We start from the raw sequence: 24,002 nt of genomic DNA, 5'->3' as shown, positions 1-24,002 counted from the left end.
AATAGAAATAAGAAGCTTTTCATTAATTCACATGCTCGAAGAATTACATCGACACTGAATACAACCACGTACGCATGTGCCGATTATTCGGTTTGCGAATTATCGGTGCATAGTTCTGTAATTTCTGAAATTAAAAAAAAAAATGGAGCTAGAAGTACTCCGTTATATTAAAAACGAATATTTTGGTTTACAACACAGTAGTATGTATTGATAACTTTAATCGTAGGATGAAGATGCGGGGCCACAATTGCACCGTCTGACAACCCCGAAATATTTTCCTTTGTCTCTACATTTCATCTTGGCCTAAATGCGGGGATTCCATCCTGGCAACGTGTTCGCGATTCGGACATCCTCAGTTTCTGGAAACCTCTGAACATGTTCGACGTAATCCACGGCACTTGTAAAGCTTCGAACAACGTAAAACATAACAAAAGCTCCCTCGCGGAAAAGAAATTTAATGCCTTCCGCAAAAAGTAGTGTTACTCGTTTGCCCTATCTTACGAAACAAATATTGGACTGTGAAGAGACAGATGAAAACATCCGACAGTGGTTAGTGACGTTTACGAACCGGGACCTGAGCAGCTAAGTGATGTGGATATGGTGGACGAAGTGTGTTCGGTAGAGGCAAAATTAGGTTGACTTTACCGATGTCTTGGTCTCCGGAAAATGAGAACCGTCGTCAGGAAAATAGGGGAAAAATGGACGATTGTTTTTGGAAGTGAACTGACGATTATTTTTGGACGTGAACTAAAAGAAAATGTGTTTTAAGTGTAATTTCATAAATAAGTTGTCAGTTTCCGGCGAATAACGCCTAACAAATGCAGTGGACTTTCAAATGTCACTTTTAGCAAAGTTTGATAGAAATTTCCGATAGAAATGTGTATTTTGTACTATTTGCGTTTTTCGATTATCCGTCTATTCTTGGGTCCGTCCTCAGTACCGCGGACAATCGGGAGTTGCGTGTTTCATAAAACAGAGCAGAATGTAATTACTTAGGGCAATTATCTACGTATGAAGTTATAAAGTATCAGTACAAAAATGTTTAGCTGAACGCGAGATTCAGAATTTAACGGATTAGCGAATTCTCGTAACGCCTGAAGTATTAAAGATTTATGCTACGTGACACAGATGTGCAAAAACCACTTGCTTCCACAAACCGTCACACACCATGTTTTGCAATCACTTAAGCTACATGAAGTATGATCTATGCTTGTTACGACCTGGCAGATGCTACATAATATGATCTCGTATTCGCGTTACTGTAGTATTAATGAATGTGAAAGAACTGTATCCCGAAGTTTCAATGAATCCATTACTTGCAGACAGCTGCGACGGAGGCCGAAGATCATTCGCTTGAAAACAAGTATTGTGCAGGTACCGGTATGCCTACCTAGATCGAAGGACTTACGCAAGGTCGACAAGAAAACAAACACAGAAAAACCCGACGACGGAGAGGACTCAAGATTACTATTCAAGCTTTGGTGGGCCGTAACCACCTTACATTTTATGTTCGCTAAATTTATGTCATGGTACACAGGCCCGATTTTTCACTTTGATATTTATACGTTCTGGTCCTTCCGGGTAACTGACGGGGGAAATTTTAAGGCTTCTGTCAAATGGCTGTAACAGATCTCCAAACTTTTGGCTTAACGACGTTGTCAAAATATGAACGTTAAGGCTTCTGTCTCAGCGCCATTTAATATTTAATAACAGTAGCAATTTTCTGACAACCACATTACAGTATTTTCTATATTTTATGGCTTTATACAAAAATGTTGCAGAGGGAACTACTATGACAGGTGCCATTGTGTGTACACTTGGTAACAGCCATAATTTCGGAAGTTCATTAGAATTTATTACGCTGAGTACTAAGTAGGAAACCGGAAACGCTAGGAAACCAGAAACGCTAACTCTTTTGCCGAATTAAAATGCTGCCGAAATGTGTGAAAACTCTGTCACTGTATGCACTTGCAGTTCTGGTAGTCCAACTGTCAATGAACCGGTCTGAGAAAATACTCTCAGACGCCTCGCCAGATGGACGCATTGTTTCTGTAAAATGTTCTTAAACATTCTCATACTGTACGCACTCGGAAAATACTTTTTGTCGTCTCGGTAATTCGGCTGGGCAGTTCGCTGCTTTCCCAAACACCCAGTCTGTCGTGATTTTCAAGATGCGAAAAACTATGCAGCGCAGCCAAACCACTGACTGCCGTATGATCACGCACTCCTCTAATAAACCGTTAATAATGATGTACTTACACCAAATAAGAAACAAAATAGATTCTTCCGAAAGAGTCACTCTTATGAGGCTCTCATTAAGTTATTGTTCCCAATAAGCATCACTCATACTACTACTCCATGATACCTGCACGATGAAAACAATGAAACTGTAACCTAAAATACTGGATGCCTCGATAACAGCGTTAAAACTGAGTAGTGGCTATAAATGTACATAAAATTAAGACTCAGCAACTAACGTTGTACAGAATTTCAACACAGTAGCAGCAATTCCGCAGTTGTATCTGGCGACCTCAAACGATCACTGTTTCACTACGAAAAACCTGAATCTACAAAAACGGTACATTGGAATTTTAGTACTACATATGGCACAAATCTTTCAAGCAATCCAGTTATTTCCGAGGGTTTTACTAAGGCCGTCTGTTCAGTATGCCCCAATTTAGTTAACAGACCGAGTTCCAATATCAAATCGCCGCAGGATGTGTGTTTCCATATTCTGAAATCATTTTAATAAATCGATTAAGATGATCAATAATTCATTTACATATTTCCAACAAAATTAACTGCCATGTATCTTAATGCAATCCCAGATTTTCTGAGCGAAAGATTTCCTCGTCACTTGCTATATCGATCCGGGCGTATTATACTGATGGGACAAAAGTCATCTCCTACCTCCTAATATCGTGTTGGACCTCCTTTTGCGTGGCGCTGGCGCAATGCAGCAACTCAACGTGACATGGACTCACCAAGTAGTTGCATGTCCCCTATATGAATACTTTGCCATGCTGCCTCTATAGCCGTCCACAATTGTTGAAGTATTGCCGCTGCACGATTTTGTGCACAAACTGACCTCTCGATTATGCCCCATAAATTTTCGATGGATTCATATCGGAATATCTGGGTCGCCAAATCATCCGCTCGAATTGTCCACAATATTCTTTACACCAATCGCGAATTGTGGCCCAGTGGCACGGCGCACTGTCGTCCACAAAAATTCCATCGTTGTTTGGGAACATAAGGTCTACGAATGGCTGCAAAAAGTCGTGCCTAATTGACAACTTGGGTCTGAGGTTACGTGGAAGGACTTATACTTTTAAAAATATCGAGAATCTGATACAGCGATATTTAAAAAATATAGGTAGTATCGACGTACAAGCCTATAAAAATATCGGCGGCACATTGTAAATATACTGCAGGTTTTAGAGTTGTATATCCAAATACTGATTTATTATTAGATATTCTGTACATCAACAAGCTAGCAGCCTGCCTATCCCCCTCAGAGCAAGAATTGAACGGAAAACGATGCGCGTTCACTTTTGGCGATAACCACTTTGCACAACCTGGTAACTACTGATTGTAAGTGGCACAATTAAAGATGCCCGATGAATCCGTCGTTCGGTTTCGTTACGTTTGGGACGTGTCCGGAACACTTCATGTAGAAGTCCCAGTTTTCATTCCTGCCAACGCCAGCGATCTAGCAGTTCCAGTTTCAAAATTGTATGGTGACGTTAAGCGTTGCTATTTCCGTTGGTAACGACAAGCGCTGATTACGCCAGCATTTTCCCTCAAACATCTCCACCCGCCGGAAAGACCTAATCTTATCATTTACATTTTTGTTCATTTTCAGCAACTATTTCTGAAGACTGCCAATCTGAAGAAACAGCACACTAGCTGCATTAAAAATTGTTATTTAAGGCAACTGGTGAATTATTTCCTCAAATTCGAAATCTTGCCATTCCATTCATCTCCCCCGCACGCCCACCCCCAAATGCAACAGGACTTCTTTGTGCCGCCTACACTTGCTTCGCACACTCAAAGAGAGACTGGAAGTGATGAAAGCTAAAAAAGTAGTATGACTCTTTCACACGTGAAAGTAAGGTTATGTTGTTCTACAATTTCAAAAGAACTACTTGAATATTTACCGAAAATTGCAAAAAAATATACAAAAAAAATACTGGCATTCGATTTTGCCATTCTGATACCGATATTCTCCAGAAAAGTATAGATTCGATAATTTATCAACCTACTTCGTGGTCTACGCCTTAGCGTTAGATACCGAGATTTTAAAAATTATCGACATATCGATATTTTAACAACAGTACTACTTTGTGAAATCTGCGCTCCAGCATTAAATGTCGATATTCTCCGGAAAAGTACCGAATTACCGATATTTTATCAACATCCCTACTTCGTGGGGTCTGCGCCACACTAACTTAAATCGGGACTCATCTGACCACGATACGGTTTTCCAGTCTTCTAGCGTCCAACAGAAATAGTGACGAGCCCAGAAGAGGTGCTGCAGGTGATGTGCTGTTAGCAAAGGCACTTTTATCAGTTGTCTGCTGCCCTAGCTCATGAACGCAAAATTTCGTCGCACAGTCCCGAGGGTGACGACGTGCGCCTCCACACTGATTTCCGCGGTTATTTCACGCAGTGTTGCTCGTCTGTTGTACTGAAAACTCACTGAAAACTCTCTGCAAACCGTGCTGCTCTAGGTCGTTGTGTGAAGGTTGCCGGCCACTGCGTCGTCCATGGAGAGAGGCAATGCCTGAAATCTGGTATTCTCGGCACACTCTTAACACTTGTGAACCCCGCAATATTTAACTCCTCAACCATTTCCGAAATAGAATGTCTAATGCGTCTAGCTCCAACTACCATTCAGCGTTCGAAGTCTTATTACCCGCAATGCGGACGTAATCACGTCGGAAACGTTTTCACGTAAGTCACAAATAACAGCTTCGCCAATGTACTGCCCTTCATATCTTATGTACGCTATGCTACCACCATCCGTGTATGTGCATATCACTATGTCAAGGCTTGTCATCTCAGTGTAGACGGCTACCTAATTCTTCCAACTTCGCATCTACGTCCACGTATGCACTCCGCAAGCTACCTTAAGGTGTACAGCGGAGGGTACTTCTGGTACTACCATCTCTCCCTAGCCGCTCTTCCCCCTTTCATTCACGAACGTGCCATGTGAAGTTCCGTATGAGATTAGTTTCTCAGATTTTCTCGTCGTAGTCACTTGGTGACATATGTGGCAGTAATACTTTGACGGAATGCTCTTGGACCAAACGTTCTCTAAATTTCAACAGCTAAGCTGTTCGTGGTGTACAAGACATACAGCCTAGCAGTATCTGAGTATAGATCGAACGGGGTTTTAGTAAGCTACCTCATTCGCGGATGAATCGCATTCCCTCAATCTGTGTTCATGACAGCTACTGTTTCCAATGATTTGTTGCCAACAGTGTAATCGAAACGTAGTGCATCTCTGCGTCTATTTATGAGCAATACGTTCCACTCTTCACGTTCTCCGTCAACTACGCTACCCTGTCCTACTGTCGATCTTTACATATTTCGGTAGACTTATAGCGCTGCAACCTACCTACAGATAGCAACATCGTTCGTCAGTAGCCCTACAGACCCTCTAACGTTTTCAACTAGGTCAATGATATAGGTTGGAAAATATGACGGCCGTATCATACTCTTGGCATATTTCCGAAACTACCATTACACACGTAGATTTTGTTCCGTTAAGAACGGTATGTTGAGTTTTATCTGGAAGTAAGTTCTGAATTCATAACAAATGCGGTCCAATACCCGGTTACGTCCGTAACCTCTTCAGTTTTCTTCTGTTCGAGGTTTCGTATACTATACCTGCAGATTTTATTTTTCTTCTCTGGGGCGTACGCAGCTAAATTTTTTCTTGCATGTGGTATAATGTACCACAGACAACACGCTTGGGACAGCTCACTCTTCCGTTCCGCCGAACACCATAAGATGTCAGCAGCGGTCGGAAAGTTTGGATTTTGCAACTGCACAGCATGTCTAGGCGAAATACATGTGAAGGCACGTCTCTTTTTAATTACATGTGTTTGCATGTTTTAGTATTGTATTAAAACTGTGCAGACATCCCTCAGTTAATAGTGAACTGTAAATTAACGTTATCCCCAAGCAAAACAATTTGCGCCTGGGCGCGGCTGTTATTAAAGAGCTGCGCGGAGGGCCCGACGAGAATAGCAGGCGACAGAGGTGGCACCGAACGCGGCGGGGCTTCCCTTCCCTCCCCCTGCTGGCCAGACAGGATCAATAGCAGCCGCCGACGCCGCCTCCAAGCCTCCACAGCCGCCGCCCTGTCCACCGCTAGTCCCGCCGCCTCAAATCACATGCCGTCTTTCGCCGCTGAAGAGCCACCTCTTAAGGTTCCTTGAGACCAGCACAAATGGCAAACGATTAAAACGCAAACATAAATAACGTAATCCAGGCCTACATATTTAAAAAAAAAAAAAACCAAACCGTTTCGTTTGAACACGCAATCTGCTACCGCTCACTAAAATTATTCACTACCTAAAAGCGCGTAGGCGTTTTTCCCCAGAGCAATTTAATGTGGACGACCACATAAGGCCAGTCGTGAGCAAGGCATATAAGAAACTCATTTATTGGAAGAACCCTAAGTGCAATTTGCTGTACAAAGGAGGTCGTTTACAACCCATGTTCAGACATTTATTTATTTAAACTGATTACAGCCATCAGGTCCTCTCTTACATCGGACCAGGATTTCACACATATGGTATTTTTTTACGTCAGTTACCTAAGAAATAAGTTTTAATATGACAGTATTAAAATTATCTGAGTATTTATAATGGCAACGTGGAAAAATAGCAAAGGTAATACTGGTAATACTGCTGCTACTGCCACTACTGGCAGATATAAGAACACTTCATATGTGTACAAAATAGATGTTTTCTAATATAGCGAGTTCTGGAGAGGGAAAATTTAAGGAGACTGCACCAGCTAAGAATACCTGTAAATGAGAAAGATCTGTTTGGAAAGACGGATGACAAGGTAGTCGTAGCTGGTTTAGTAGACACGTCATTGGCTCTCTACTGAAGCTCGGTATGTTATACAGTTCTCTTAATAGAATGCGCAGTCGAGTTCCTGCTACCGAGAAAGACCGTGAAAGTGGCTAAAAGTGGGACAACGAATTTTGGTCGAAACGGGTGTTTTTGCCATGTTCTTCAGACAAGGGCGTTATGATCCAGGAGATATATGGGGGTAGTATAGGCTGATAAAATAGTAGAGAAGACAAAGGGTATGGGAATCTCTGCACATAGCCAGCTGTCCACGAGATGGTGAAATCCAAGAGATGGTGAAATGTGATCAAAGAGTCGAAGATCACGGATGTAACGAACACAGGCATTCACAACCAGTTCCAGGCGCCTTGAGCTTTCCTAAGAAATGTCTTGCAGGATAACATCGCTGTTATCAATAACTGGATGTTGAAGTGTTTGCACAAGTTTCTTTTTCAGGTCGAGAGGGAAGAGCTTTTTAAATTTTGTAAGGAATGGAAAGATGCTGATGCCTTCTTGCACACTGCAGTTACTTGCTCACAATCAGTTCAACATATATTTTCATCTATTATTTCTCCTAGACACACTGTTCAATGGTAAGTTGAAATTTGTCCCATTTTGGATTGAAGATGGTTGGGATTCCCGATGTTTCGGGCTAATGAGCCTAGAATGATTAACCAGTACCTCTTGGGTTTCGTACGGGTTGAGCTTTAACGCTGTATCCTGCGCCCTCTTCGTCGCCCTGGGACTGTCAAAGTTGGGATAACGTAAATGCGAAAAAAGATTCAAGGAAGAGATGAACAATTCGTTACATGTTTGTTTAATCGGCGTGCGGGCGTCACGAGAAATGTTCAACGAATTGCAGCGGAAAGTCTGAGAAACCGCGTTCCAAATGATGAGAATAATAATGTTATAATGCGTTGCAGTTGCTTGTACCGCAATTGCATTGTGTGTTTTTGGAAGAGAACTCGCGGAAAAAAGGGAAACATACAGGGTGCATCAAAAAGAATCATTCTTAAATTAACAAATATATACAATAAATTTTGTTTTTTGATGAACGGTAAACTCAAAAAGTTTTTTCATACTTCTCATACGTATTTAATATACCCCACCCTACAGTTGCACGGCATATATCAATGTGGTATTCAAATTGTTCCCACACTGCAGCGAGCATGTCTCAGTTCATTCATTGGTGTTGGTAACGGAGGCACATAAAGAGTCGTTTATAAATCCCCACAAGAAATAATCATATAGAGTCAGGTCCGGTGATCTTGGAGGCCAGTAATGTAAGGCAGATAATTTAGTCCAGTGCGACCGATTCCGTAATCCTTTGTTTTAAGAATTCCCGCACTTCCAGATGCCAGTGTTGCGGTGCCCCATCCTGTTGCTAAATGAATTCGTTCCAATCACTCTCCAACTGTGGGGAAAGAAAGCTCTCAAGCATATCGAGATATATGCTTCCTGTAACAGTATTCTCGGAAAAGAAAATGGAGAACACACCTTTTCCCGTCAAACAGCACAAAACACATTAAATTTTGGAGAGTCCGCCTCATTATGTACAACTTCAAGTGGTTGTTCGTACCCCATATTCTCACATTATGACGGTCAACCTTTCCATTTAAATGGAATGTTGCCTTGACACTAAACACTAAACATGGAAGGAAACTGTCATCTTCCATCTTGCCAAGAACGAAATTACAGAACTCCACGTGTCGTCGTTTGTCACCTTTGCGAAAGGCTTGCAGTTGCTGAATTTTGTACGATATCGTGTACATGTCGACGCAACACACGACAGATGGACATCGGCAGCATGTTGGGCTCTCGAGCTGCACAGGCAACTGATTTCTGCAGACTCCTTGTGTGAAACTATGGCGGACGCGTTCGAAGTTCGTGTCATGAGACTCGGTGGCGGTCCGGCGCTTTGCCTCTACACGAACACGCGTATGGAGCATCCACACCATACCCAGAGTACGAAACTCAAGCTGAACTGTTATTACTGCCTCGCAGTGCGCGAAACGTAGAACACAAAACGCTTTCTGTTGTCCTGACACCATTTTTACTAGAACTGAAGTGAGCACACACTGCTGCTATCTAGCGAGAACCATGTGAAACTCGAGAGTTTGCTCTTTCCAACAGTATGTTGCTCTCGCACTATCTCTAACAACATAATAGTTATGATTTTTTTTTAAATCCGGTGATTCTTTTTGATACACCCTATACTTGGGTGAAGTCGTGGGTTTTACGTCGAGATGATAAAAGTATCCAGCAAAATTTGTTACAAGAGCTGCAACGGAGGCCACCAAATCTTATATAAATTACGAATGGAGGAGAGTTCATTTCAGTATTTGCTCAGTAAAATAAAGTGACTACACATACTACAAAGCACAGTAGTCACTTGAGAAATGCTATATGTTAAGAAGACAGGCTCACCGTAACACTGCGTTTTCTCGCTACAGGAGATAGCTACTCTAGCTTACAATATGGCGCTAATACAACTGTGCACATTAACGAAAGGAACATACTAACTAAACTTTTTGCTGCCTTGTTTACAAACAGACCACAGATGTCAAATAGCTGTAGCGATGTCAGCGGTCCGTGTAGTTACATTCCACATTGCAGTGACAGAATGAGAGCGACTGTTAGGATCAAATCTACGGCGAGGCCCTAGATTTGATCATATTTCTTTGACGAAAGGCGAGCTTTGACAACGTTCCTTATCCTATTACACCACCAAATACGTCTGACAAATATTTGAAGTAACAACATATGACAGTGTAATACTGGCCTTAGCACTGATTACAGAAATCAGGGGCTTATGACAAGTTGCTTGACCGTTGTACCACATTATTTTGAACACTACATGGACAGTCATCATCCTAGGTGGACTGTTGATACCACTTTGGAATTCACAAGTTATTTCTCCGTTGATATAGTGAGACTTTTGTAACCAAGTTCCGCAATGCTCGACTGTCCTGTCCGTGAGTACATTAGATCTGTCTCGATTTACCTGTGGTTGTTCTTCGCGTTTCCACTTCAGTCCCACCAACTGTCGACTGACAGCTTTGGAAGAATCGAAACGCCCCTGATGGACATGGTACCTAGCTGGCATTCAATATTAAGTTGGATTTCGAAGCCACTGAGCTCTCCTGACCGACCCATTCTGCTGTTACTACAGTTCGATTCAACAACCATTGCGGTCCGCGCACGTCGAGGCATGCACGGGGATTCATTGTTGCCTGTTCCAAGCGACAGTTGCAGTACGTCACGAATACGCATGATTTGCGCTTTAACAAGACATGTATTCTATAAATTATGTCTCTCGCGTGCTTGTGTAGAATTTGTCGCTGACCACCATCAGCGATGACAGCTCGCAACAAATAGATTAAAAATTCACTAAATTACTCGTTGTGATCAAGTTTGACGCTGGCACTGGCTACTACATTCACAGCGCTCATAACATTACTGAACCCCAACCGATTGTCGGGGAATGCGTGACGTAGGTGCGCAGAACAAGCCTAAGCTCGACCGCCATCTTCGTGGCTCCAACCATAGTTCTCTATTGACGACACAGTACTCCCCGCCTTCTTTTATACTGGCACCTGCCTCTAGTTTCAGCTAGTGGTCAAACTCGCATCAATAGGCGTGTCTGGATACTTTCGACCAGTATCTCGCGTCAAGACCACGAACCTAAAATTAGAGAAATTCTATTTTATACAAAAGAGTCCCGACAATATGTTTTTCGCGCTTAGCTTACGCGAATAGAATATGGAGGGAGGGGTAACATACGATACTGGCACATAACATAGACCCCCACCCCCACAAATACACCGTACGGCGGCTTTCGCAATATAGATGCGCATTTGGGAGAGGCCTAGTAGCGCAACTTAGTGTCCAGAACACTGCGTTAAAGTAGATTTGTGTGCTGTGCCCAGCAAAAATAATGAGGTTGTAGAGTGGAGTTATTGTAATGGCGCACAAAAATCAAGTCGGTTGTAAAGCGCGAAAAGTCCCGGCGAGGACGTACGCGATATTCTAGCGTAAGTAGCGGAAACTTTAGTTTACGACCAGCCAAAATGCTTTCAAGGCGGAAATTAAGCTGCTGCCGAGTCCTTCTTGGTCACTGTCGGAAAATCGACCACCTATTGTCTTGCATTAATGTCGACGGGCTTGGGGTTCTGAAGAAAGTTGGACGTCATTAATTCACGAAAATATGGATGTGTGGCATATTTGCTCCTGACCAATATCGGACGAATCAACGAGCAGGAAGCAACAACAAAACTTACAAAAATAGAACAGAAAGATTTATAATCTACCCATCTGTTAGGCACTTCAGTTCGACGAGTAAGATAAGTAACCATCAGGGTCGAAATGCGTAGTAGTTTCCATCCAATTCTTGCGGAGCCCTGTGGCATCAATGCTTCAATCGACGCCAAAGGAAGTCTACACTGAAATTTTAACAGCTTTATGAACACTACCAAAACGTGTTAATTCAACGGCGAGTAAATAATATTTCTATAAGCAAAAATGGATATGAGGTAGTGATAAGCCAAGGTTTTAAGCATACTTTGTGAAGGTGGGCAAAATTAATCTCCTCATGGCGCATCTCGTGCGAAAAAATACCCGAAACACACTTAAGCCGGAAAGTAATCCTCACGCTATCAGCACAATAGCACTGTGAATCAGTTATGAAGTGTTATCTAGTGTTAATCCGTAAAATGTAGGGCAGCGCGACAGTTTTCATCTACTACGTTTTATGGAGAAAATCCGGGCGAAAGTGTTCCTTGGAGCTCCCTCTGCCATTACGAAAAACACCACTATGCAGGGACCAACACACCATGGTACACAACTTTCCAAATACTGACTGCCATTTACTGTGCGCGTTCATTTGGGTTTTCGTCACTATCTGGCTCCCTTTTCAACGAAAGGTAACGTAACCAATGTCTCCAATTTCAGAGAAACTGCATACAGTTTTCATTACATATAGAAATATCTAACACACATTACTTCTAGCAAATGTTTAATCTTTTGCCAAATAATATCTCATTTATGACATGTGGATCTATTTGCCGTAGCTGCTTGTCACACGCCATTATTCCTTCAGCGACTTGTGCTTTCGCAGTCTAGATAAGTTAAAATTCAAACAGATTACACACATGTAGAATTTAACACATTAACGACCTTGATTGCGGTAAAACCGAGACATCTCCGTGTTTCAAAATCATTTTTATTTCAATAATGGTTCAAATGGCTCTGAGCACTATGGGACTTAACTTCTGAGGTAATCAGTCACCTAGAACTTAGAACTACTTAAGCCTAACTAACGTAAGGACATCACACACATCCATGCCCGGGGCAGGATTCGAACCTGCGACCGTAGCGGTCATGTGGTTCCAGACTGAAGCGCCTAGAACCGCTCGGCCAGCCTGGCCGGCATATTTATTTAGTTTTAGTCTTTCGAGCTGGATATTTCCCTTGTTAGCGAGAAGCTAGAAACATGTAATTTTCGTTTAGAGAGTTTTTCGTGACTACCAACAAACGACACATATCTTGTTTTTTGGTTAATGCTGGATAAGAATTCTTCCATTCGTGTGGATAACATCGTTAGCAATAAACCGCAGTGTTTGTTGGAGCGCCACTGCAATATTACTTCAAGGCCACATAGTACTACTATAAAATGGCTGGAATGTTTGAAAGCTGTTGGATACACGCAAATTCATTGACAGTTTTCAATACAGTCCCTTGGATTAATGTATGTACGCCCACGGTAAACAAATCTGTCATGGAGACAGGAATACCAAATTAGGCAAACTAAAACGAGAAAAACGACGTACATCGCAGCGCTAGGGAAGCGCTAGGGAAATAGGGTAATCTAAATGCTGAGCAGAACACTTGATTAAGAATACTCTTATTTAGCAATGAATGTTGCTATTTGTGCGGAGCGCCAGTGTCCAGTGTTTTACGAGACAAGGCTGTGTTATTACTGTTCCACAGCTTCTGCCGAGCCTGCGACAATTTTACTGGTGTAAGTTTCCCGATGCCATTAGCATCTAAAGAAGGTTGCTTAGCCGATATCCACACTGCTGTTTGCTTCGAACAAATAGCCGAATACCACTCAGTTTCGTTCTCTACCTATGGGTAACAGTTCAAGCAAAGTGTACTTTGTTGATTCAAAATCAAGGGTTTGGCTAGTCATTTTCCCAATGCTATGTCCTCTTTCAACATATGGAAGCCATGATGAAACTGGCTGGCGGACTCTAAAATGTTAATACTGCGAAATATTACTAGACGGCTTCATGAAACTGCGATATTATTTAGTTCGTTGGACGATCACAGTGCTATTGTAATTGGTCGGTTTTGTTTAAAGAAGACCAAAAGAAGACGGATGAATGGTATAAGGAGTGACAACAGGTCACACATTGAAAATTTGTTAAAGTTAGAACGAGGAAAGTTATAAATGTTTTTAATACATTGATGGTTCAACATCTAATGTCATACTGTATTCTTTAGCTCCGTATAAAATATGAAAGGTCTGCATCCAAGCCGAAAACACCTGTGTTTTCTTCACGTGACCATTATCCTGGAAAGGAAATATTTTTAATCGTGTTCAACATATAATGGGCTGTCAAATGAACACCGACAACCGCCGTAACATTACCATTGAAAGTTTCGATTCAAAGTAATCACCAGACGCATTAAGGACGCATTAAGACATTTATCCCAATGAAGATGGTATCTGTTCTTTCGGACATGTCCGAAAGAACACATACTATCTTCATATAGATAAGGCTTACCGGCCAATGGTCTTCTTCAGTGCGGATGCACTCACGTTGCTAAACTCTTACGGGAATCGGTAGATTGGCTGCCGGGAGTTATGAGTATAGTGGACAGGGGCACTGCACTACAAATGTAGTGTGTGGACACTAAGTTGCAAAAGTGGGTCTCAGGGGGAGCGTGCCAGAGATTAGTCCCTTAAGTCGCACTACCCTCTGTGTTCTCGATGACTCAGTCGGATAGAGCGTCTGCCATGTAAGCAGGAGATCCCAGGATCGAGCCTCAGTCGGGGCACACATTTTCAACTGTCCCTGTTGATATTTATCAACGCCTCTAAGCAGCTAATGATCTGGATTTCACTGTAATTACATTTATCCCACTTTGAGACGAGACGATCTATTCCTGTTTCGTAGAACGGGGTCGGTCACTGACTTGTCTACAACGACACCCACTCTTGCACTTCCTCGTACGACTGGAACCGACGTCCACGCATGTCTTTCTTCAGGTCGCCAAAGATGTGAAAATCATACGGTGAAAAATACGGGATGTACGGAGGACGTTGCAGTGTTTCCTAACAATCGCTGAAGCGTAGCCTCCGTCCAACCGGCATTGTGGGGGCGGACGTCATCGTTCAACATGGTCATCCCGTACGACAGCATTACCTAGGCATTTTATTTTGATGGCGCGTCAGTTACTACTGCCAAGTGTCTTCACAGCGCTGCGCACTGATCGTGGTTCCTCGCATGAGGAAGTCAACGAGCAAGAGGGGCCCCTGCAGTCAAGAAAAGTATCATGACCTTACCATAACTCGTGTGACCAGGTTTGGCTTTCTTTGGCGGGGATGATGTGTCGTGTTAGCACTGGTGACTTTGCCGTTTGCTGTCTGAATATTGTCGGGCGGAATCTTCCTGTTGCACGAGACCACCCGCCCTCACACTGACAATTGGACGAAGGCTACGCTTCAGCGATTTGCTTGGTAAACACTGCAACATCATCCGTACAGCCCGGACCCTTCAGCGTGCGATTGTCACATGTTTGGCAACCTGAAGAAAGATGTGTGGACGTCGGTTTTAGTCGGACGAGGAAGTGCAAGAGTGGGGAGGGTTGTGGATTCGTCAACGACCAACAGCGTTCTACGATACAGGAATTTATTGTCTCCCAGTGGGCTGCATGTGTTAATTGCATGTGATGATTAATTTGGAATGGAATCATTCCATGGTCCCGCTGTGCCAGGTGAAATTTTGATGTCCCTCATATTATTGGAAATCTCATCACCAAAATCACTGTTTTCATTTGTGCCCTCACTTTCTTTTTCTACTTGTTGACCGTTCTCAAAAATTTAGGCTGTTCTTTTGTCGCATACCTTGAGAAAGGACTGTGCTATGTATTCCTTCCTCCCCCCCCCCTTCTCTCTCTCTCTCTCTCTCTCTCTCTCTCTCTCTCTCTCTCTCTCTCTCTCTGTCTGTGTGTGTGTGTGTGTGTGTGTGTGTGTGTGTGTGTGTGTGTGTGTGTGTGTTTCTCCATTTTGAAATTCCACAAAACTGGTTAGCTGCGGTGCGGCTAGGCGTAATCGATATCTAAGGATGATGGTCAGTTGAAATAATCAATACAGTTGGGCGCTCATAAAGTAAAATTATTCTTTAAAAGTAGAAGTTGTTCGTTGCCTAGAGGAAATATATACCTTTTTAAGAATATTTCCCACCGTGTTTTCCATATTCTGATGGTTTGATAGTTTTCAGAGATGAATCTCGGTACTCCATTATTCTGTTCCTCTACCACTTGAGAGTATGATGTTGCGTCCATTAAATGAGGATAAATCCGCAAGGAGGGCTATGGAAATGACAGCTTTAACCATGCAAGCAAGCTGGTGGCATTCTATTGAAAGAGCCAATGGTGTAATAGGTAACTAGTACAGCAACCGCACAGATGGCAACAAGTTTCTGCTGTAATCAGAACCATCTGTGTGTTGATAGCTGAAGTGACAGTTTCTCCTATTATTTGAGTTTTCTCAATTTGCTGTGAGATTTTCGATCTTCCGATTGTTTCAATAACATGAGTTTCCTTGTTTAAATTGTGTTCAACGTGATTTGTCGTGAGTTATAGCAATAAAAACAGCATCTGGGGCAATTGATCCAGCGATGAATATTTTCCATTACATTCAAAGTCATACAATATTAATGTTTTATATTTTCCCATTATTTTACACCAACATTAATAGTTCTTGTTTGGGTGCTTTAAGTACCTCTGAGACGTAACTGCTGTAGATAAATTCTCTATTAAAGTAAAATGACAGGTGGCCATTCCTAGCTCACCAATGACGGTGATTTTGTCTCAACAGGAAACTGCACTAAGACTAATATATTTTGTATCAATGACTGGCACACTATTGTTGCGAAGTTAACGGGAAAAACCCTAGTGAGAAAGGAACTAATGACAAACAACTTCTTGTCTATGTAAAACTTGTTGGAGTCTTTCACCAGAAGGACTAGCACTGAAAAACAACCAGTGTCATGGTTGAAGATGCAATGGATTCCGTAGCAAACGAGTGAGCCATTCGCACTCTTTTTAAAGGAAACACAACATACATGGAACTTCACAAGCTGAACTTCAAGCCGACATCTAGAAACGGATGCAAAGTTTCTGACAAACATACCACGAGGAAAGCTGTACCCAGGACCACTGGCTGTTACAAAAGCGAAGGACGACATGGAACTGTTCACCCCCAACTTTCAGAGTCTTATTTCGGAAGACAATGGGCTACTGAACTGAATTTGTAGTACTGACGATGAGTGACAGCTTAGGTTTAATTATGTACATTCAATGTTATTGACTGCCATATATATTCTTATAGAATATAAAATCATTTACCCACTTATGTCACAATTGGCAGAACTCCATTTAGGGCCTTTATCAGGTCTGGATGAAACTGATTGAAATTGTTAGCTAGAGTCAGAAAAAAACTCTACTGATAATACATAATATAACACAAAAGTACTGCTGAATTCTTTATAACAAACCTAGTAAACTATTAATTATTTCGAAATAAGAATAAGGCGATTTACTTCACTTGTGCTCTAAGGAGCTCATACATGAGAACTATAGCACGTTTGTTCGGGTGTGGTATGTGTTACGTCCAAGAGTTGGGAACTGCTTAAGCAGGCTAAGTCACTGGCGGGGAACCCCTAGCATTCTCCAAACCACACTTGTCAGCGGCCATGCGCGATGCAACTTTACTCGTAACGACCTTCTCAGCTGCGCAAGAAAACAACAGGTACGTATTTTACGTCGAAGCAGCGACATTGTGCGGAGCAGACTAGAGAGGGATGCGTACTTTCGCGTTTCAGAGGACCACACACCTGATGGCTCCGGTCAGCTGTCACTATATCCACAACCCGACTCCATCACTGCACTTCTGTCAGACTTCGTAATTGGGGGATACGACTTTTTCCTCGGTAAATAGATTAATGGTGTGCGTACAATTTTACTGCCACTGCAGACTACTAATATTAGCGAATGGGATATATTTTTGACAAGGCAGAGTTTGACTGAGGTCGTAGGCAAAAAATACCTGTTTCTTTACGAAAATGATCAACCTTTGTGTTATAATGACTACCACCGAAATGTTTTGCACGAAGTCTAATTCTTGTAGAAGTATACGTCATTTTGCTTTACCACCGAAATGTGTGTGTGTGTGTGTGTGTGTGTGTGTGTGTGTGTGTGTGTGTTGGGGAGGGGGGGCGGGAAATTAATACCTTCGTGCCACGTATCTGTAATCCAATTATATCTACCTCTGGGGAAAAAAAACTTAAAAGCTATGATTTCATTCAATGCCATGCAATACAGCGAAGCATGAATTTTCGTTAGTGCAGAAAATGTGATTTCTATGCTAGCCACTATTTTAAATCCATATTACGTACTCCACTGACACGACCGGAATACTACCGATAATCCTCCTACGTGCTTCCCAAAGTGAGAACCTATGTTTTTATTCACGAGGCAGTTTATCCGATATTCCAATAATCGTGACAAGGTAGTGAGTTTCTCTATGCGCGGAGAAAATATTAGACTACAATTCATCCATTCCTCAACGTCGTTATCATTGGAGACGTCATATTAAATTATCTTTAGGAAAAAAGAAAAAAAAAAAGATCTGATTAGTGACACTCGGGAGAGCCAGCAAAGTGGAGCAGTCTTTTGAACCTCGCGTTCGGAAGGATGGCAGCTCAAATCCCCGTCCTATCACCCATATTTAGGTTATTCTAAATCGCTTAAGGCAAATGCCGAGAGGGCTCCAAAGGGACACTGCCTATATCATACTACAAAATCTCATCGTCGACAAGGCAGGCGATCGTGAACAGTAATATTAGAATAAAGGTATTCTTTCAGATTTAGCCCTGCGAATATTTTTGCATCAAAAAACAGGATAAAAGCAGTTCATTTAATTTCTGTAGTGCTAATTTGTATCGCATATAAGTTGTCATGTAATTAATGAATTTCTGGACATAATACATGCACGCTTGGCAACAGACACTTAAACTTCCGTCAGTCGGATCAATGTTTTATGTAACGAGATCAAGACTTACGTAACGCTTCGCCAACAGGGAGATAATTGATGTCTAGCGCCTGCACGGGACCTGTACTCTATTGTTCACAATGGAAATGACTGTGGTGAGCAACCTTTCTTGCCGCAAAGAAACTTCCATTTCAAGTCTTACGTAACAACATATTTACCCTATCGTACAATTTCTATGTTCTACGCTCTACGAACTAAATAGGTATCTGCACAGTTGGCGAACAGCGAAACGAATGGATGAAATCAACTATTTGTTGCTAGCGTCAAAATAGATGAGCTCTTGTGCTAACATTTCTGAATGTCTCACTGCGCAGTTTGTCGACGAACAAACTTGTATAACTGTGTTATAATAACGTCTGTATTTTCTGCACCACCTGACAGGTGCCTTTCGAGCCTCTGGTCGTACAAGGAAAGGGACAAAAGTTTGTCCTCGACATTGCTTAGTATATGGCACAATACAGGTTAGTTTACACTGAAGAGATTTTTGACACCAATCTTACTTTTGTTAAGTTGTTTCTGCGTAGTTAACTAAAAGCCCCCACCACCGAGCGGAAATCTTAATGAAAACACTTCAGAACGATAAGATCGACAGCGATGGAGAGGGCATTTGAATTTACAGACAACACCTTTTAACCCGTCAGTAACGATTGCCCCATACGTGTTATGTAATTTATACATGTTACGTAATTTTCAGGTCTCAACAATCAATGTCCAAAAATAAAAGAAACGATTTCTGAACGTACTAGCAATATCTCCTCACAGTCATTCCAAGGGAATTTTGTCTGTCCATACGGAATGGCCTAATATATAGAGGATCAGGACAATGCAAAAGCTGGAGGAACACCACATCATTAACTACTTTCCGCAGTAATCACAAGAGCGACGGCGTCACCCACATCTATGACCAAATACAGAAAATGTACGCCAGAGGACACAAAAAGCTTGAAATTTACCTTAGGGTCAGAGACAAGTACCTATAGTCTTATTTACGTACTGACATGTAAGCGATATCCTGAAATCGTTTTCCTCTCCGAGTGCAGCGCTCGCGTAGACGCAGCTGCCGCATAGACGCAGCTGCCGCATAGCACTGGACAGACGCTGGCGTTTCCTGGAAATCTGAGCTCTAGCAACACCATGCGGTTCTACACGCGCGCTGGCTGACCTCGCAGACGTGCGTGGTCTACCTTCTAAAATGAGGTCATCGTCCAAAGACCTCGGCGGCGGCGGGGGAGGCAGCTCATCGTCGTACTCGTACGGATCGTCGTCGTCGTCGCCGCCCTCGTCGGAGCTCGTCGCCGCCTCGTCGCCGTCTTCCAGCAGCAGCTCTTCCCCATGCGTGACGTCCTCGGGCTGCTCCTCGTCCAGCGTGTCCAGCAGGTGCAGCTGTGGGGGAGGACACGTCACCAGCGAGCTCCTCATCCACATGGTGACGGGGTTGCTGCTGAGACTTTCCGCTCTCACTGCTGGACACGCGACGCTAACCTCGCCCTGCTCTACGGTGCTTGTCTGTGCTCACGTCTCGGATCGAACTGTCGGCCTGCCGCAACGGCGTCGGTGTAACGGCGCGCCGACCGGCCACAGATAACAACTGAGCGCTTTTATCTTTGCCAGCAGGCCACCACAAAATGCCATCAGGTGCAGATCGCGATATGAGCTGATAGCCCAATATATTCACGTGCAGGATTCTACAGACTTGAGAGTAAAGTATTTTCTCGTAATAGCGTCTATAGGGCATCAGCACAGGGCCATAACAGATGCGTTACTTGCTATCGAAAGTGGTATGGCCACACAGCTTCTGTTCTGCCTCACCTACAGAACAAGAACACGATTACGGGGAAAAAAATGTAAGTACAGTTGTACTAACAAGTTGCTATCAAGGATGATAAGAAATCTAATTGGTTGAACACAGAGCAGAAAACCCTTTTTTTCCTTTAAGAAGATGGTCTTATGAGAAAGTTTACCATCTCGTCACCTCCAAGCACTCTGTCATCAACAGATATCGTATGGGAAAATTGACAAACTCCACAGAAAATAAAACAATGCAGCTAATATGAAACAAAGCAAGTTGCAATGTATTATGCATTGTAACGGGTTAAGTTATTCTGTCTCGCGTATTTACTGGATCACGTGTTTGACCGATCAAGTGTTTGACCCGTTCATTGGAACTGTAACATTGAATATATCTGTTTTCAGCATGACAACACAGAGCTTCACATCAACTTGACATTGGGAGATATTTTAACAAACGATTCGGGTAATTACGGATAGGCCAAGGTGTATAGCTTGATTCAACACCATAGGACTTTTTCGTATGAAGGATTTAGTTTCCGGAACTCCTGTAGAGAAAGTTCTGCTGGTCGCTGCACGAAAAACTGATGAGAGTATGACAGAGTTAGTTAGCTAACATGATTCGTAGGACCAATGTGTGTATAGAGCCGCTGTTGTTGTGCAACACTCCCGTGTGCTAATCACAGCGTACTCTTCTTTTTTCTTTGTTTTATTACCGGCGAAAGTATTAAAAGTGCGAAATGGATAACTTTACTTTTCCACTGGAATTGTTACTTAACCGAATGCGGTGGTTAGATTCGTTGCAAGTCACTCCTAATTAAATTCCTTAAACGTAAGTGGATGAGGTAGTGGCCTGATTTAAAATGGTTACAACAGACTTAGGTTCCTATTCAAAATAATGTGTACTCGGTCCCCTCTCCCACGATGCACAAATTAGCGACCGGAATTTCCGAACGCTCTATATGTAATACCCTGCGTTGGTTATACTGACAAAGATACCAACCAGAGATGAAGCAGCAACAGCTTGAAGTGCTTTGAATCTGGGGAGTTTAAGAGCGTTACGGCATGCTATGCACTCAACGAGGCCGCGCACACACTTATTGCAGAGGTCAGCCAGCGGCGAGGTCGACGGAAGTCGCACGCCCTTGTATCCAGCGTGAATCACGTGCAAAGGGCAGGTCTGTACCGCAACAGGTACACCATGACGCATCGGGCACGCCGCTGTCGTCCGAGGATATCGAGTTTGTACTTCGGTAACCATGCAACACGAATGACGGCACACTACCGTTCCAGGCCTGCTACGCGTGCATTTCGCTTTCACTACGAGCCACAACTGAGTTACGCGTGGGTTCCACTACAAAATGTCTTTCAGCGCACGGAGGGAACAACATTCGTCCGCAAGCTGTCATCAGTTAATTCTGATTTTCCCACGAGGGGGCTGAGGTCTTATTTATGCATACAAGGGACAGGATCTGCCTAGAAAATCTGACGTCCTTATCCGTATTATGACGTCATTCCTAATTTCTTTCTCTGAGCAGCTTAAATTAATAAGAGTTCGGATGTGTATTTCAAGAAAAAGTACGTAATGTTCACAAGCCTCGTACAATCCCTTGTTTAAACTGGTAACTTATTAGTAGTGAAGAATTTTGTTTGCTGACCCAAGCGTCGAGCTTTTAAAGCTTATGAGTTGACAATGACACTTCTGATGACTTAGGATCGTTGAAACAAGATTTATGGCACAAGGGAAAACCGAGTTGAGGTTAGTGCACGTTTTCTCAGCATGACATCTACCGTAAGACATTCTCCCAGGTAACGATCGTGCATTAAGAGCAAATAGGCTGCTTGAGAGACTGAGTTTCTTGGAACTGCAGGTGTCTTCAGTTCCTCATCGAACACATTACTTCGTCATAGGTCAAGTGCGTACGGCTGTAGGGATACGCTGTCTACAATTCGTGTTTCGCTACACAGGCGACTCGGCTTTCAGTATTCTTGTCACACAGAAAGTAAATAGCTGCTCACTTTTCACGCTGTCTGAAAATACGTCACAATTTGCAAAGCACATGCTGGACTACGCGCTGAGTAGAAGGTTGTCAAATTTTTGACAAAAAAGAATGCTTACCTACATAACACTGCGTGCCTTTTATCCTGTTTAAGAGCCAAGAATACTGCTGACGTGTAATCAAGAAAATCGTTTACTATTTTGTTCCCAAGTCTAAACCTTTCTGACGAACTAGGGACCAGAAGAACAAACGGCCAACACGGGAGAATAATTTTGCAAATACTGATTACATCCTACTATTCCCATACATTTACTCCTTAGCATTTAGTGTGAATCCATGAAGTGAGAATGTCGAGGCCTGTTTTAACTAATGTCGTCTTTAATGGATCTTTTTGCAATAATGATCTTACAAAAAATTTTCATCTCTTAAAATGCGTCACTGTAAAAATAAGACTTTGTATCACTGTCTAGGAAAATATCTGGATGCAAAGGAAACTAGACTGTTCACATTACTAAGAAACTATAATTTTACTACCTTGAACTGTATGTTCTTGGGCTGTGACAAGGTTGTCCAAATTGACCAACACAGTGCTAGGTGGATGGAAACATACTACGTAAAGGGTCAAAAGTGTACAATGGAGTTCCCGCCCACTCTCACGGAAAACGACTGGCAAGAATGTTTTGAGCAGGGGAAGCGACAAATGCAGTGTTGTGTGGACTCAAATGCACCAACCTCAATTATTTCAATGTCTGCAGAGAAAATAAAAAATATCATGCTCTCTTGCGTGTCAGATTTCGGATACGAAATTTTCCGGCGGAATTTAATGAGAGATCATTAGTTAGCCACTCAAACATTTCCAGAGAATTGATCGAATGTAATAAAATTTACCATAGCTAAAGAGCACAATTCACGTTCGAAAACTAGTCGTGCACTATTTCTCCACAACGTACAATTCCTTAGTACTACGAACTATCTCGTTTGTTTTACGTCGCAATAAAAGTAACACTAAACATGTTCTGCACACAAGCAACGTCTGAATGTTACTGAACCTTAACTTTTTGTCTCCTACATATTTATTACGGAAAAGTAGTTTCCTCTCAAAGTGCACAGTGGACATGTCGACCGCTCAGGTCCCAATCTAAGACTTTAAATGTTTCTTTCACAGTACTTGCTAAGCGTATAAATTTCGGTAAACAGCGTTTAAATGGCGCTTTTTAAGGCGTTTCTGCTCTTAATTCATGTCTTCGTTGTGAGAGTTAAGACCTTCACATCACTCAGTCGGTAGCGGCAGGAGCTAAATAGAATTGAGTGGTAAAATAAAAACGAGTGTGGGAGGGTGGGAACAGCGTAAAATGGGAAGCTCGTCTAGTGAGAACGCTCTGTGGCGACGGAGCATTGGAGCCAAGCAGAGCAGAGCGGCCGCACGAGTGACCCGCAGCCGGCTGTGACGCCTGCCGGCCTTGGCTCAGGTGGCGGCCCTGGCGGTCGACGAACGAAAGCGCCACGCGGGAGCACCCAGTGGGTGACGCACCGGCAGCCCGCATGCCGTGACTTAACCGTGTTCGCGAGGTATCCCCAGTTATGGGCAGCTTTTTAACATGAACTACATACAATCTGCATTTATTCACCTGGACGTGGTACACTGAGCTGCTTTCTACAAATCAGCCGATAGTGTCATTGACCAATGGAAAACAGCATTTGATGCTTCCCTTATTGGCCCTTTTCTCTCTTCCATTGCATCATGATCGTCGATCAGGCTAATGAACCGTAAATTCCTCCATG

At 42.8% G+C, this 24,002-nt stretch overlaps 1 protein-coding gene across 5 annotated transcripts in view; it reads right to left on the bottom strand.

Moving 5' to 3' along the window:
* The window catches only part of LOC124606240 (trafficking kinesin-binding protein milt), a 363,542-nt gene that overhangs the window by 23,468 nt on the left and 316,072 nt on the right, over positions 1-24,002 (bottom strand). The window contains exon 2 of one of the 5 annotated variants that reach the window (XM_047138237.1): positions 19,617-19,815. The exons of the other annotated variants lie outside the window; for them this stretch is intronic. The gene's annotated coding sequence lies outside the window, so the exon portion shown is untranslated. The remainder of the gene's footprint in view (positions 1-19,616; positions 19,816-24,002) is intronic. 5 annotated transcript variants of the gene reach the window in all.

The sequence above is a fragment of the Schistocerca americana genome, chromosome 1 (genome assembly GCF_021461395.2).
Source record: "Schistocerca americana isolate TAMUIC-IGC-003095 chromosome 1, iqSchAmer2.1, whole genome shotgun sequence".
Classification (NCBI taxonomy): domain Eukaryota; kingdom Metazoa; phylum Arthropoda; class Insecta; order Orthoptera; family Acrididae; genus Schistocerca; species Schistocerca americana.
The sequence above is the reverse complement of the archived record's forward strand: the minus strand, read 5'-3'. Positions and strand labels throughout refer to the sequence as shown.